The sequence below is a fragment of the Lithobates pipiens genome, unplaced genomic scaffold (genome assembly GCF_037356315.1).
Source record: "Lithobates pipiens isolate NorthernLeopardFrog02 unplaced genomic scaffold, aLitPip1_a1.2 Scaffold_8, whole genome shotgun sequence".
Classification (NCBI taxonomy): Eukaryota; Metazoa; Chordata; class Amphibia; order Anura; family Ranidae; genus Lithobates; species Lithobates pipiens.
Genome location: NW_027507903.1, coordinates 534,092,130 through 534,107,156, shown reverse-complemented (window position 1 = coordinate 534,107,156; position 15,027 = coordinate 534,092,130). Strand labels below are relative to the sequence as shown.

The 15,027-nt window shown below is 41.0% G+C and overlaps 1 long non-coding RNA gene across 1 annotated transcript; it reads right to left on the bottom strand.

Moving 5' to 3' along the window:
• Positions 1-7,313: 7,313 nt before the first annotated feature.
• LOC143963554 (uncharacterized) lies at positions 7,314-13,516 on the bottom strand. Its single transcript, XR_013270991.1, has 2 exons — positions 13,409-13,516; positions 7,314-7,772 (listed from the first exon to the last, which is right to left on the bottom strand). It is a non-coding gene; the product is annotated as an uncharacterized LOC143963554 (long non-coding RNA).
• Between the last annotated feature and the right edge of the window lie 1,511 nt (positions 13,517-15,027).

The window sequence follows — 15,027 nt, the reverse complement described above, 5'->3', positions numbered from 1 at the left end:
TCTACGAAGTATTGACTTAGGGAGGCTGAATGCAAATGCACGCCACACTTTTCACATATTTATTTGTAAAAAAAAATTGAAAACATTTATAATTTTCCTTCCACTTCACAATTATTGTCCACTTTGTGTTGGTCTATCACATAAAATCCCAATAAAATACGTTTACGTTTTTGGTTGTAACATGACAAAATGTGGAAAATTTCAAGGGGTATGAATACTTTTTCAAGGCAATATATGACATACAAAGTGTACTGTACATGAGATCAGCCATCTTGCCCTAAAACGTACAGATACAGTGGTGTGAAAAAGTGTTTGCCCCCTTCCTCATTTCCTGTTCCTTTGCATGTTTGTCACACTTAAGTGTTTCGGAACATCAAACCAATTTAAACAATAGTCAAGGACAACACAAGTAAAAACAAAATGCAATTTGCAAATGAAGGTGTTTATTATTAAAGGTGAAAAAAAATTCAAACCATCATGGCCCTGTGTGAAAAAGTGATTGCCCCCTAAACCTAATAACTGGTTGGGCCACCCTTAGCAGCAACAACTGCAACCAAGCGTTTGCGATAACGTGCAATGAGGCTTTTACAGCGTCCTGGAGGAATTTTGGCCCACTCATCTTTGCAGAATTGTCCTAATTCAGTTACATTAGAGGGTTTTCGAGCATGAACGGCCTTTTTAAGGTCATACCACAACATCTCAATAGGATTCAGGTCAGGACTTTGGCTAGGCCACTCCAAAGTCTTCATTTTGTTTTTCTTCAGCCATTCGGTGGTGGACTTGCTGGTGTGTTTAGGATCATTGTCCTGCTGCAGAACCCAAGTTCGTTTCAGCTTGAGTACACGAAACAGATGGTCGGACATTCTCCTTCAGGATCTCTTGGTAGACAGCAGAATTCATAGTTCCTTTTATCACGGCAAGTCTTCCAGGTCCTGAAGCAGCAAAACAGCCCCAGACCATCACACTACCACCACCATATTTTACTGTTGGTATAATGTTCTTTTTATGAAATGCAGTGTTCCTTCTACGCCAGATATACTTGGACACACACCTTCCAAAGAGTTCCACTTTTGTCTCATCGGTCCACAGAATGTTGTCCCAAAAGTCTTGGGGATCATCAAGATGTGTTGTGGAGAAATTGAGACGAGCTTTGATGTTCTTTTTGCTCAGCAGTGGTTTTCTCCTTGGAATTCTGCCATGCAGGCCATTTTTGCCCAGTCTTTTCCTGATGGTGGAGGTATGAACGCTGACCTTAACTGAGGCAAGTGAGGCCTGCAGTTCCTTGGACGTTGTTGTGGGGTCTTTTGTGACCTCTTGGATGAGTCGTCGCTGCGCTCTTGGGGTAATTTTGGGCGGCCGGCCACTCCTGGGAAGGTTCACCACTGTTCCATGTCTTCGCCATTTGTGGATAATGGCTCTCACTGTGGTTCGCTGGATTCCCAAAGCTTTGGAAATGGCTTTATAACCCTTTCCAGACTGATAGATCTCAATTACTTTCTTTCTCAATTGTTCCTGAATTTCTTTGGGTCTCGGCATGATGTGTAGCTTTTAAGGATCTTCTGGTGGACCTTACTGTGTCAAGCAGCTCCTATTTAAGTGATGCCTTGATTGTGAACAGGTGTGGCAATAATCAGGCCTGGGTGTGGCTAGAGAAATTGAACTCAGGTGTGGACAACCACAGTTATAGTATGTTTTAACAAGGGGGACAATCACTTTTTCACACAGCGCCATGATGGTTTGGATTTTTTTTCACCTTTAATAATAAACACCTTCATTTACAAATTGCATTTTGTGTTTACTTGTGTTGTCCTTGACTATTGTTTAAATTGGTTTGATGTTCCGAAACACTTAAGTGTGACAAACATGCAAAGGAACAGGAAATGAGGAAGGGGGCAAACACTTTTTCACACCACTGTAGCTTGATTACAAAATCAAAGACAAGAGGTGCACACACCACTAACAATCAAAAAATAATATGGTACTGTAGGTTGTCATAGATGATGGTAAGCTGAATGCGTGCCGAGTAATCATACAGATAAACCTGGCTTTTAAAACAGGATGTGTGACTAGCGGAGTCGGAATCTCTCCCAAGTATATGGTATGGAACACAGGACACATTCAGAGCTTGGCCAGATGATCGCTTGTGAATCATTTGACCGGTAAGTGAAGAGTGAAATGAAGAACCTTTTTGTAAGTCATTTCTTATTATCATCAGCACTGCTCTATGTAAACAAGCCATATCCTTTCTCAGAGAGGATGAGGATGTTATTCATAAATCCCCTCCTTTATAACCTCTCCTTCACTTCTGTCCAGCAACATCATAATGGCAGCTGCTGTTTCAGGAAGGCCTGCTAATAGAGATAATTCTGTCATCTAGTACTGGGGTTATGCCACATCTCCCTGATACATATAAACTCCAGAGACTATAATCTGTCTCTTTCTTTGACTATATAATACATTTTTACTGTTTGTCATGTTTTACTTCACTGATATGAAAACACTACTGCTGAAATGTGGCCCATTTTAACCTCCACAGCTGTGTTGTCCTGTTATGATGAACTGCTTCTTGCATGGATTTTATTATGATAAGGATGATGAGCATTGCCAATTTTGAGGGACTGAAATGATGGTCCTCATTTCAGACCAACATATAAGAAGTTTGTGAACCCCCAGTATTCTGGGGTCATGTTCCCGTGCAGGTCAGCACTTCCCCTGGCTGTGGCAATGTGGCCGTCTGTATGTAGCCTTACTCATTCAAAGAATTTTCCTTTTTCATAAGCTGAACTGGTATTGAAGTGTGTCCTGCTGCAGCATGGCACACTTTATTCAGAATAAAATCTTGCATTTTAACATAGTCATAATTTTGGACTTGCAGCTTGTAGGCAGGTGTAGTCTGTTTTCTCCACTGCAGGGAGCGGCAGTTCAGAGGGAGAGGAACATGGAGCAGGGATTCGGTTGAATGCTGGCCACCCATGTGACTCTGGTGGCCATCTTGGGTGTGGCAGAGTCTATTTTGGACCCTGGCTCCTAGGTGTGGCACACATTTACATGTGGGTAGTGTAGGGACAGGTCACATGTCTGTCAGGGACAGAATTAGTGGTAGGCAAAGTTTGAGACCAGTAGCAAAAGCTTAGGGCTTTGCCACTCTCCTTGGACACCTTCCCATTTGGGCTCAGGCCAGCAGGGCCACATTACGCCCCTCTAGACAGACACTGTCAGTTCAGCTGAAACCTGCACCGCTACACGCTGTGAGTGTTAACGATTGTGAACAGTTTTTCCTTTAATTCAATACAAGTTCCATTATTTGCATCTGGACTAAGTGTACGTTATTGCCGCTGCACCATGCTGCAGCCACCCACCATCTATTATAACTATCTCCACTGCACATACATAATATGGTTGCCAGACTCATTACACATAAAACAGATTATGGGTTGTTGGTGAGCACAATCTCATTTTACCTGCTATCTCCTCAAATTCAGTGACTTTAGATCCACAAGCATTATTTTCTTGCTAAGATATTTCATGTCTAACTAAATGAGGTGGGCTTAGTTGTCCTACATTAACTTGGCATGGATAGGTATATATGCTTCATTCAGATGAACCATGTGCACAGTGCTTACAATGCTTATATGAAGAACATGAAAGACAATTGAAAAAACATTTAAGTATATACCAATAAGCCATAACTTCATGGCCGCTGATAGATTAAATGAATACCATTGAGTATCTTGTTACAATGGCACCTGGAATTGGGTGGGGTATATTGGGCAACAAGAAAATATGTTCTCTCTGAAGTTGATGTGTTCAAAGCAGAAAAAATGGGCATTACAGTTTGTGGTCTATGGAGCTAAGTAGCCGCAGACCAGACCAGATCAGACCAATAAAACACAGCACACAGGGTGTTAAAATAATTTATTAAGGCTGCTCCAGCTTCTCTTCGGACTTCTTCTCCCCTCTTCGGGTCTTCTCCACTGATGTCTTCCCTCTGTCAGCTGTCTTCTGCCGGGTCTCCTTCTGCTGTCTTCATTCTCTTTTGCTCGCTCGTTGGCCTGGTCTTCTCCGCTGCCTTCTCCCTCTGTTCTTCTTTTGATGTTTACTCAACGCTCTCTCCCACTCTAATGCCGAGTGCGTGGTGTGCCACTACTTATATTGGCATGGGGTGAGGTCACGGAGCCCCGCTCCTTATGACATCATTGCCCATCATTCCCTGGGGGTGACATCATAAGGGGTGGGGCCTCTGGTTGACGTCACATGTGAGAAGAATCGGACAGGGCTAGATGACATCAGCAGAGAAGACCCGGAGAGGGGAGAAGAAGTCGGAAGAGACACCGGAGCTGCTTTAATAAATTATTTTAAGACCCTATGTGCTGTGTTTTATTTTTGACACTTTTTTCAGGTGAATGGGTAGGGTCTCAATAAGGGTCTGGTATGGATTTTTGGGGGGGGCACGCCATTTTTTTGGCGTGAGGGTTCCCCTTAAAATCCATACCAGACAGAAGGGCCTGGTATGCTCTTGGAGGGGGAACCCATGCCAGTTTTTTTTTTTAATTAGGCGTGGAGTTCACCTTCAAGATCATCAGAGCACAAGTCGCATGCCAAAGTCTAATCAGTCAGAATGGCGATCCGACTTCAGTGATATTCAATGTGAAGTAAGATCAATGTCGGACCAAAGTAGTGCAGGGAGCATTTTCAAAGTTGGACCGACTTGTGTCGGATAAGTTCAGATGGCTCCCACAGGGAAACATTGATTTTCACACGTCATACGACATGAGCTTCCAAAGTGGTAGTGTAACAGAGTTAACTACCACTTTAACCACTTGGGTACCGCGCTATTGCAAAATGACGGCAACAGCGCGGACCCACATTTCCGGGACTACGTCTATTGACGTCGTCCCGGATACGAGCGGCCTGCGCGCCCCCTGAGGGGCGCGCGCGGCGCGCTCTGTGATCGGCGAGTCCGTGAGACTCGCCTGATCACCGATCCGTGTAAGGGGTCGATCCCGACCCCTTATCACGTGATCAGCTGTCAGCCAATGACAGCTGATCATGTGATAAAACGGAGCCGGTAATCGGCTAGTATTCCTCCTCGCGCTGACAGCGCGAGGAGAAAAAAAAAAAGCCGATCGCCGGCGGCCGTGTTCGGGACATCAGTCCCGATCACGGCCAGCAATTTAAGCAGACACCTGCCCCCTGCCAGTGCCCACCTGCCACCCGCAGTGCCATCCTGAAATAAAGTAAGTGCCCCCCTGTCAGTGCCACCCAGCAGTGCCCATAGTGCCCACAGTGCCACCCAGCAGTGCCCACAGTGCCACCCAGCAGTGCCCACAGTGCCACCCACAGTGCCACCCAGCAGTGCCACCCACAGTGCCACCCAAAATCTGCCTCAAAGGTGCTGCACCCCAGTGCCGCCCATCAGTGCCCAGCAGTGCCGCCCATCAGTGCCCAGCAGTGCCGCCCATCAGTGCCCAGCAGTGCCACCTATCAGAGCCACCTATCAGTGCCACCTATCAGTGCCCATCAGTCCCATCTATCTGTGGTACCTATCAGTGCCCATCCGTGCCACCCATCCGTGCCACTTATCCGTGCCACCCATCCGTGCCATCTTATCTGTGCCCATCTTTGCCCATCAGTGCCGCCTTATCTGTGCCCATCGGTGCCGCCTTATCTGTGCCTATTAGTGCCGCCTTAACTATGCCTATCAGTGCCCACCAGTGCAGCCTATCAGTGCCCACCAATGCAGCCCATCAGTGCCCACCAATGCAGCCCATCAGTGCCCACCAATGCAGCCTATCAGTGCCGCCTAATCAGCGCACTTCAATGAAGGAGAAAAATGACCCGTTTGCAAAATTTTATAACAAACTATTAAAACATGATTTTTTTTTTTTTTTTTTTTTGCATCTTTTTTTGTTTGTTTAGCAAAAAATAAAACTCCGAGCTGTAACTAAATACCACCAAAAGAAAGCTCTATTTGTGGGAAAAAAATGATAAAAATTTCATTTGGGTACAGTGTTGTATGACCGCGCAATTGTCATTCAAAGTGCATCAGCGCTGAAAGCTGAAAATTGGTCTGGGACTGAGGGGGGTTTAAGTGCCCAGTAAGCAAGTGGTTAAAGTTAAAGAATGGTTTGAGGAACACAGCAACAAGTTGGGGATGTTGACTTGGCCTCCAAATAATCCAGATCTCAATCCAATCGAACATCTGTGGGATGTGCTGTTAAACAAGTCCATGGAGGCCACACTTCACAACTCACAGGACTTAAAGTATCTGCCACTGATGGCTTGGTGCCAGATACCACAATATACCTGCAGAGGTCTAGTGGAGTCCATGCCTCAATGGGTTATGGTGGGTATATAATAAATATACCTGAGCTTCATCCAAGTGTATTTAAGGGTTAAAGCCAAAGATAACAAAATAAAATGAGATAAAAATGAATAGCCCTTGGGCTACTGCACACAGATGTACATTAGGGTGTATGGCCCTACAAAGTGAACTACACATGCTGTTTTTTTTGTGTTTTTGCTTTTTTATATGTAATTTTTAACTGTTTTCACATTAGGCATAGCGGTATGGGATTCCAATTTCACCAGATGAAAGACCGTGCCTCCTACACACAGAGAGAAGACTTGAATTTGGATTTTGACATGATCATAGATTTAGATGAGTGTAAGGCACATTTAGGGTTAAGGTTATTTATTTTCAGTCAGTGATTCATTAGAGGGGGTGGGGGAGCACAGAGATCAGCTTTATATTGCTGGCTAAGTGTGCAATATACATTCTATGGATAAAGCATAGGTGTGCACACAGGGTGTGCCAAGTGTGCCTAGCCACACCCTAAACACATGCATGGCAGATGGCAGGACCCCTGATATTTCACCAAAGCCCTCTAATGGGACATCTAAAAAAAAAAAAGTGAAAAAACAATAAAAAAATACGATGGTAAAAAATAATAAAAATAAAAACTACAGACATCGTCCACTGCCCAAATAACACTGTCCGCTGCTCTATTGACATGGTCAGTATATATACACATGCACACATGCGTGTTTGAGCTTTGGGGTGCATACCCTAATGCAATAGGCTGTGCACACCTATGGAATAAAGAGATTATAGTAATGACAATGGGACTTTTTACAGTACACAGATAGAAGATACTTCCTAAATTGGATGTTTAAAAAATGAGAGACATTGACATGTCTGAATTTAAACTTAAAAAGGTAATTGTTGAGATCATTTCAGCGCAAAAATATTGAATACCTTTTTTCAACCTTGAACATGACATCTAGAACTAAATTGACAGTCTTACATTCAATTTTGTTGTGCATTTAAGTGTTTTATGGCATGCTACAATATTTACAGTAAGTGCAGACAATAAATCAGCAACTCATGCCTGCTTCAGCATTCCGATCATCAAACTGTAATTGTACAGACAATCACTTTTGTCTTTTCCGTATTCCCCTTGAGGTACATTTTGAATATGGCTGAGATGATTTATTTGACTTTAGGTATTTGCTGCATACAATCTGCAAAGGTGGTAGAGTATATCAACGCTCTGTTCTTCCAGCATTATTTTTCATTTGGATCTTCACAGGTTTGTGTCAGAAAATGCAGCTTGCTTTCAGGTCCATCCCATTTGCATTTGACTTTAGTTTGAGATGCTTCTTGGCTTTGGTGATTCTGAGTTCCTTCATTGTTGCATTTGACCTGCAGTTGATACCTTCTAACCTGCATTTGCATCAACTTGTTTCAAGCCACTTGCATTCCTATTGACCTCCATGGGAAGAAAAGAAGTTCTGAGTAAAACATTGACCTCAACTACAACTTATATTTATTTGTCTCAGGTTTTGTTAATAGAAGAGCTGGTGATATGGAATTTTGCTCTCCTAAACCATACACCCTGAATATTTTTGTCTGTACTCACTATGTTTTAACCACTATAGTAAAAACACGTCATTTGTTTGACATTAAATACTTGGCTTATGGCAGCAGCTAGCTGCTATAACCCCCTGATATTGTTTTTTTAGACATGTGCAGTTCATTTAGTTCCAAAATTTTTTTATTTTTTTTAGGAATGTAGACAAATTAATTAATTCGGAAATATCCAAATTTTCAAATATTCAGAAATTCGAAAATTTACAAACATTCAGAAATGCGAAAAATCAATATTTCGGAAAAACGGAAATCCAAAAATAAGAACAAAAATCCAAAAATTCAAAAACCTGAAAACTAGAAAATCTGAAAAAATTACTAACTATTAACCCCCCTAGCGGTAATCCTGAGTCTGGCTCGGGGTAGGAATATACTGATAGGAGCGGTAACCCCGAGCCAGACTCGGGATGGCTTCGCTGGATGCAGGGGAGGACACAGGGAGAGTTACTTACCTTGTCCCCTGGATCCAGCGATGTCCGCCGCGCTGTGTGATCGAGCTGTCCTCCGCTCGATTCACAGTGCCGAATGCAGCCGAGCTCCGTTCCCTGCGGCGTTACGGCGCACGGGAGCGGAGAACGGCGGCAAATTCAAAAAAGTAAAAACACATAAAACACACACAGCACTGTAATCTTACAGATTACAGTGCTGTATTAAAAAATACACACCCCTTTGTCCCTAGTGGTCTGTGCAGTGCCTTGCATGCACTTTTATATTATAAATACTGTTTTTTACTGCCTGGAATTTGGAGATTGTCCATAGCAACCAAAAAGTGTCAATTTTTCAGTGTTTTTGGATTTGATTACATTATTGAATAATTTTTATTATTCTTTATTATATTATAAACTTTATCATACCCGGGATGTCTGCTAGACTCTGGTTTGAACAGATTTAAGAGCGTTATTCCTAAGAATTACAGGACTACAAAATAAAAGCCAGATTTCCGTGCAAAATAATTGTACCGCTTTCAGCACCTAATTCCAGACTGAATCATACCGCCAGGGAGGTTAAAAACTTAACTATTACTAACTATTAAATTATTGGTATTGGAATTTCCTTTCAAATTTGGCTCTTAGTGACATAATGAATATGAATTTATGTGAAGTTACGAATTATCCGTAATAACGAATGCCATATCTAAACGAATGGAACTTAATCAAATTAATAATAATAAATAACAACAATAATAATAATAATAAAAACATATTATTATGTATTATTATTTTGTTTCGTTCCATTTGTTTAGATGTGGCATTCTTTATTTCGGATAATTCGTAACTTCAGATAAATTTGTATTCGTTACGTTCACTAAGATAATTTGAAAGGAAATTCCAATACTTATAATTTAATAGTTAGTTATTATTAGTTAGTTAGTTATTATTTAAAATTTTGGGATTTTTGGATTCTCGTTCTTTCTAACTTTCGGATTTTCGAATTTATGAAATTTAAAATTCCAAATTTATGAATTTACAAATTCCAGAAGTCCAAATTTTCTCATTTTCAAATTTCCAAATTTTTCGATTTTTTCAAATTTCCGAATTTTGAATTTCCAAAAAAAACAAATAAAACAAAAACAAACACATTTTTCGGCAGTGCACATGTCTATTTTTTTTTACTAGAGGCGATTCCCTTTCAGATAAAAGTGGTCCCGTGGGCAGATTCGCTGCGAGCTCACTTTTAGAAACAGTGGGAGGGGTGGCCTCCTTCATCCCCCTGCTTCCCAGTTGTTCCCAGACTTACCTGACCAATTGGTGAAGCCCAGGAGCGATCTGATGCTGTCGGTAGCTTGGTATGGAGAAGAGTACGGCGAAGATGCCCGCCACTCATCTCTATGCCCTTGGAGGACTAAAGCGACATCATGAGGTCACTTCCGGTTACCGGGCATAGTAAATAATATTTTTTTTAAAGCAAAAGTAAAAATTGTACCCCAAATATAATCTAAAAGTGATTAAAAAAAAGGGACAGTGTAAAAAAAAAAAAAAAATTAAGCCCCAATCCCTCCATGCTCACGTGCAGAAGAGCATATGTAAGTCACGTAAGCTTATGTTCAAACCATACAGGAGATAACACCGCAAACATTAAAGTAAGAGCAATAATTCAAGACCTCCTCTGTAACTCTAAACTGGTAACCTGTAAACATTTTTAAATTGTCACCTATGAAGATTTTTAAGTACCGTGGTTTGTCGCCATTCCACAAGCGTTTGCAATTTTGAGGCATGACACATTAGGTATCTGTTTACTCAGTGTAACACCATCTTTTATATTTTACAAAAATTTGGGTTATCTATTGTGTTTTTATACATTAAAATTCATGAAATTGTATCTTTTCCCCCAAAAAAATTGCACTTGAAAGACTGCTGCACCAATACTATGTGGCATAAAATATGGCAAAGATTGCCTTTTTATTTTCTAGGGTCTCTGCTAAAAAAAAGTATAATGTTTGGGGGTTCTAAAAAGAATTTTTTGGGGGAAAAATACTGATTTAAACTTTAAAACAAAAAGTTCTAGAAAAGGCCTAGTCAGCAAAGTCCACCTGTATAGCATGGTACATCCATATTTAGGGGGTAACACCCAGATGCTCCCCCACCCTAAAACTGCCCCCCACTTACAGGATTATGATGGTTCTTCTCCGTGGAACTGTTCAAATTTTGTTAATTTTTAAATGTTTCAGAATTTGACACGTCTGTGTGTGGCTCCTCCCGCATAGCTGCCTCATTCATTTACGGGGATTTGTGAATGAATACACCACTATGGCAGGCGTGTAGCTGTCAATGGAACACAAGTGTGGTGATTCCCCACTACTACAGTAAAACCTTGGTTTGAGAGTAACTTGGTTTGAGAGCGTTTTGCCAGACAAGCAACATTTTTTAATAATTCTTGACTTGAAATACAAGCGATGTCTTGATATACAAGGAGCGTCATGTCACAACTGAGTATAAAAGAGAAGAGAGGTGCCTCTAAGTGTAGCAATATGGTTACATTTAATGAAGGTACAACATTTAGCAAGTCACATGGTTGATGATTAAAATAGGCACATCTAAGTATGCAGGCATCCGGGTTAAAGCTGTCCACATAGACCATCATCCTCACCGCCATTGACATTGTCCCTTCCACGCTCCACTCCATGAGCGTTTCAACCGCTCTACTGCAGGGCAGTCTTCCCGGTCACGATTGCAGACTGACAGTGGTGAGAGTTGGCAGTGCGGGTGACTGTCTATGTGGACAGCTTTACCGCAGATGCCTGCATACTTAGATGTGCCTCTTTTAATCATCAACCATGTGAGTTGCTAAATGTTGTACCTTCATTAAATGTAACCATATTGCTACACTTATAGGCACCTCTCTTCTCTTTTATACTCTGTATGTAGCTCCTGCTGGATTTTGCTTCTAATCCCTTGCCATTTGTGGATGGACATTTTATGGTTACACAACCTGGTCACATTGCTATATGATTTTTATATGGACTTTAAACTGAAGGACTTATGATTACAGTAAATGGTTATGGAACGATTTATTTGAGTTTCCTTTATTTCTTACGGGGAAATTTGCTTTGCTATACAAGTGCTTTGGATTACAAGCATGTTTCTGGAACGAATTATGCTCACAATCCAAAGCTTTACTGTAGTTCAATGAAATTCTGTACCTCGATACAGATATGTAGCTGCAGAAACAGACTTCAGGATCCTTTGCATTGCACCAGTGATCCACTGTTCATGGTTGCAATGCTTTTTAGGGCAGGCTTATATTCACAATATTAATAATTGCTCCTTTTCTCTGCAAATATGGGCTTATTTATGATCCATATATAAAGATAGACTAAAGCTGGCCATAAATGGGTTGAATTTCTGAAAATCAGAAATTTTGTGCGTTTTGTGATCCGACGGTGCCACCATTGAATTTGAAATTTGACCAACCAAGCCTGCAAAAGTTGCTACAGAAAAGAATTTTCATGGCTGGGAATCTCCTTTTCTTTCCAGGAATTTTCTTTTCTTGCACATGAGCATTTCTTTTTTGATTACATTTCGAGCACAATTCTCCCATCATTGAGTAGAAAATTGTTATTTTAAAAAAAAATTCCAACATGCCCGATCACTCAAATTTGATGGCCGCATGAAAATCAGCTGTTGTTGCAGCCCAATAATGGTGCGAAATTTTTAACGAAATTTCTTAGATAAGATTTTCAAAAGAAAATTCTTTTGAAATTCAACCCATGTATGGCCTGCTTTACAATATAAAGCAAACCAAGCATCAAATAAAGTTTGTCATTTGAACACCAAAAACAAAATATCAGTGATTTGTGTTACTCACTGAGAATAATAATTTTTTGTACAGTTTATAAAGGAGGCACTGTGTTTATTGTTCATTTATATTTGGAGGTATTCACCAATATCATTAATTTCATTTAATTAGAACCTTTTAAACATAGGAGATATGCCCTAAAAACTAAATTTCTTTGGCATCTCTCTTATGTTCAGCTGCTCTCCACCGTTACTGCTAACTGTATTACATACCAATGTGGGTGAAACATGTCAGAGGGGCATGACCAATGGGCTGGGACCAATGACGAATGGGCATTTACCTTACATTGGAGTAGAATACAGTGTGGGAGGATACCCGCATGCCATAATAAATGATGGAGCGAGATGTGCTCTATGTCTGCCAGCACCTGAATATAGAGTGTCAACCTGAGAGACTGATATTGCAGGCTTGGAGTGGCACTGATCTATTATGATATTACAAAGCAAATTGCAGATAGCCAGAAAAGTCATAGAGTAATATAGTGTAAGCCCTTGTACACACGGTCGGACATTCCGACAACAAAATCCGTTGGATTTTGTCTGACGGATTTTGTCCGAAACTTGTGTTGCATAAACACGGTCGGACAAAGTTTTCGGAAAATCCGATCGTTGGTAACGTGATGACGTTATTTCGTTACGATGGGACTACGTTCAGGCTAGTAGCCAATAGCTTTGGTCTAGGAATTTGATCTGAGCATGCGTGGCACTTTGTCCGATCGGAATTCTCTACTAACGATCGGACCATGTTGTCAGAAAATTTTATCGCCCAGCTCTAAAACTTTGTCGGTCGGATATTCCGACAGAAACAGTCCGATGGAGTCCACACATGGTCGGATTATGCGACAACACAGTCCGATCGGACATTTTCCGTTGGAATGTACGACCATGTGTACAAGGGCTAACAATGCATTGTGTTTACTAATACATTCATATGAAGCTTAACCACTTCCTTAGCATGCTATAGGCAAAAGATGGCTACAGCGTGGTAGTCTAGTTCTGAGAGAGCCTCCATAGACGTGCTTCCTGCACAGGGGGAGGGGCGAGCTCTGTGAACGCTGTGTCCTTCGAACACAGTAAAAGGACCCTGAGGAAAGGAACATAATGGAAACCCAGGACGTAGCAAAATTTAAAATCTGAACATGGGTATGGAGTTGGCAAGACAGACAGGAGTATATAGTGTTACCAGATGATGGCGTGATGGAGTGTGGCTCTCACTGGAGTGTAGGGATCAGGCACGTCTGATCTTCATTGGAGTCACTGAAAGTACAGATAGAACTTTTGAAGCAGGACAGCTCACAACATACAATCTAGGGGACTGCCTCCCTGGGAAACTGCAGGTAGACAGGAATGGACAGAACGCTAGAACACAGACAGGCAGACAGACAGAGTCATAACCAGAAGCAATGATATATACATTCAATCAACCAAGAGCAGAATTCAAATACAGACGCTGATCTGAATATACAAAATAAAAGGGCCTAGTCTAAATGTTGAAAAAAAATTATAGCTGAATCATGTGGGTTAGCATAGACAAACTCCGAGGGATGCACCAGACTTGGCTGGTGATGGTGGAGCCCTTAAATAGCCATAAACACAGAACAGATGAGAAACATATGAAAGGAACAGAAACACAGAATGACATTGCAGCCTTGAAAGGTAAAGCATACCAGATTGGAGTCATTAAAGGGGGAAGCACAGATATAGACACTTAAAAACCAGGCCTCTAGAGGTTGACTGTAGATACATCTCTTTAAGTTTGTGAGCATCCTGGGAACTGTAGAATGCATACTGGTCTATATCTATGGCAGACAATTTGCTAAATAACCCTTAAGTGCAGCCCCCAATATGTTTAAAGGGCCACATGATTGCATCTGTACTTTAAATACATATAGACTCTAGTAAAGCTTAAAGTAAAGGTTCGCATTTTTACTATATTTTTTACTAATAGCTGCTATGCCATCACCTTTTAAAAACATTGCTAGAACTTAAGGAATAACATTTGCCTAATATCTGCGTTTGGGAAAATACATTGGATGTGTACACATGAGTACAGAGGCATATGCCATTCACTTCTATGGCCAGCTACACATCTCTCCTGGGACTCCTCGGGTGCGGGAAAAATCTGCGTGTGCTGGCGGTCAGCATGCAGCCCTTGAGTCATGTGTTGGTGGGTGCCAGGATTTTATTTGCACGTAGTAAAGCTATGCTATTCCTCTTGCAATGCATGCCTCTCTGTAGGTCAGACAGGCATGGCACATTGTGTTAATTGTTGTTATGAGATATGGCAGAGCTTCAGTTATTTTGCTGGAAGCTTCAATTTGCATGTTGATTGAAATAAATAAAGACACCTCTGGGTACCTGCTTTTGAATGCGCAAAGAAGTGACAGGTTTCCATTAACAAAACTGGAGAATATAATGTGTTTTATCTCCACTTCTAGCATTATACATTTTAAGTGTTCTTATTCTTCATTGTGTTATATGGAGGAATCCTCCTAAGTTTATCATTTTAATACTTGTTTGTTGGAGAGCGTATTGCACATACTTGCAGCAAACTTTGATGTAGTTAAGCTCTTAATTTCATACTAAAAGAAAATAAAATTGTTCTAGTTAGTACAGGCTCTTTTTTATACTTCTAGGTTAATCACACATAGTTTCTAACCACGCTTTAAAGATCTAGTTTCAGGCATGTCTCCACAGGGGTATAGGAATATTCAAGTTTATGTCATTCTTGTCCAAGCTGTTCCAATCTCTGTCTTAGAATGATGTTTAGTACATTAAATAAATACATTTATTTTTAGCATA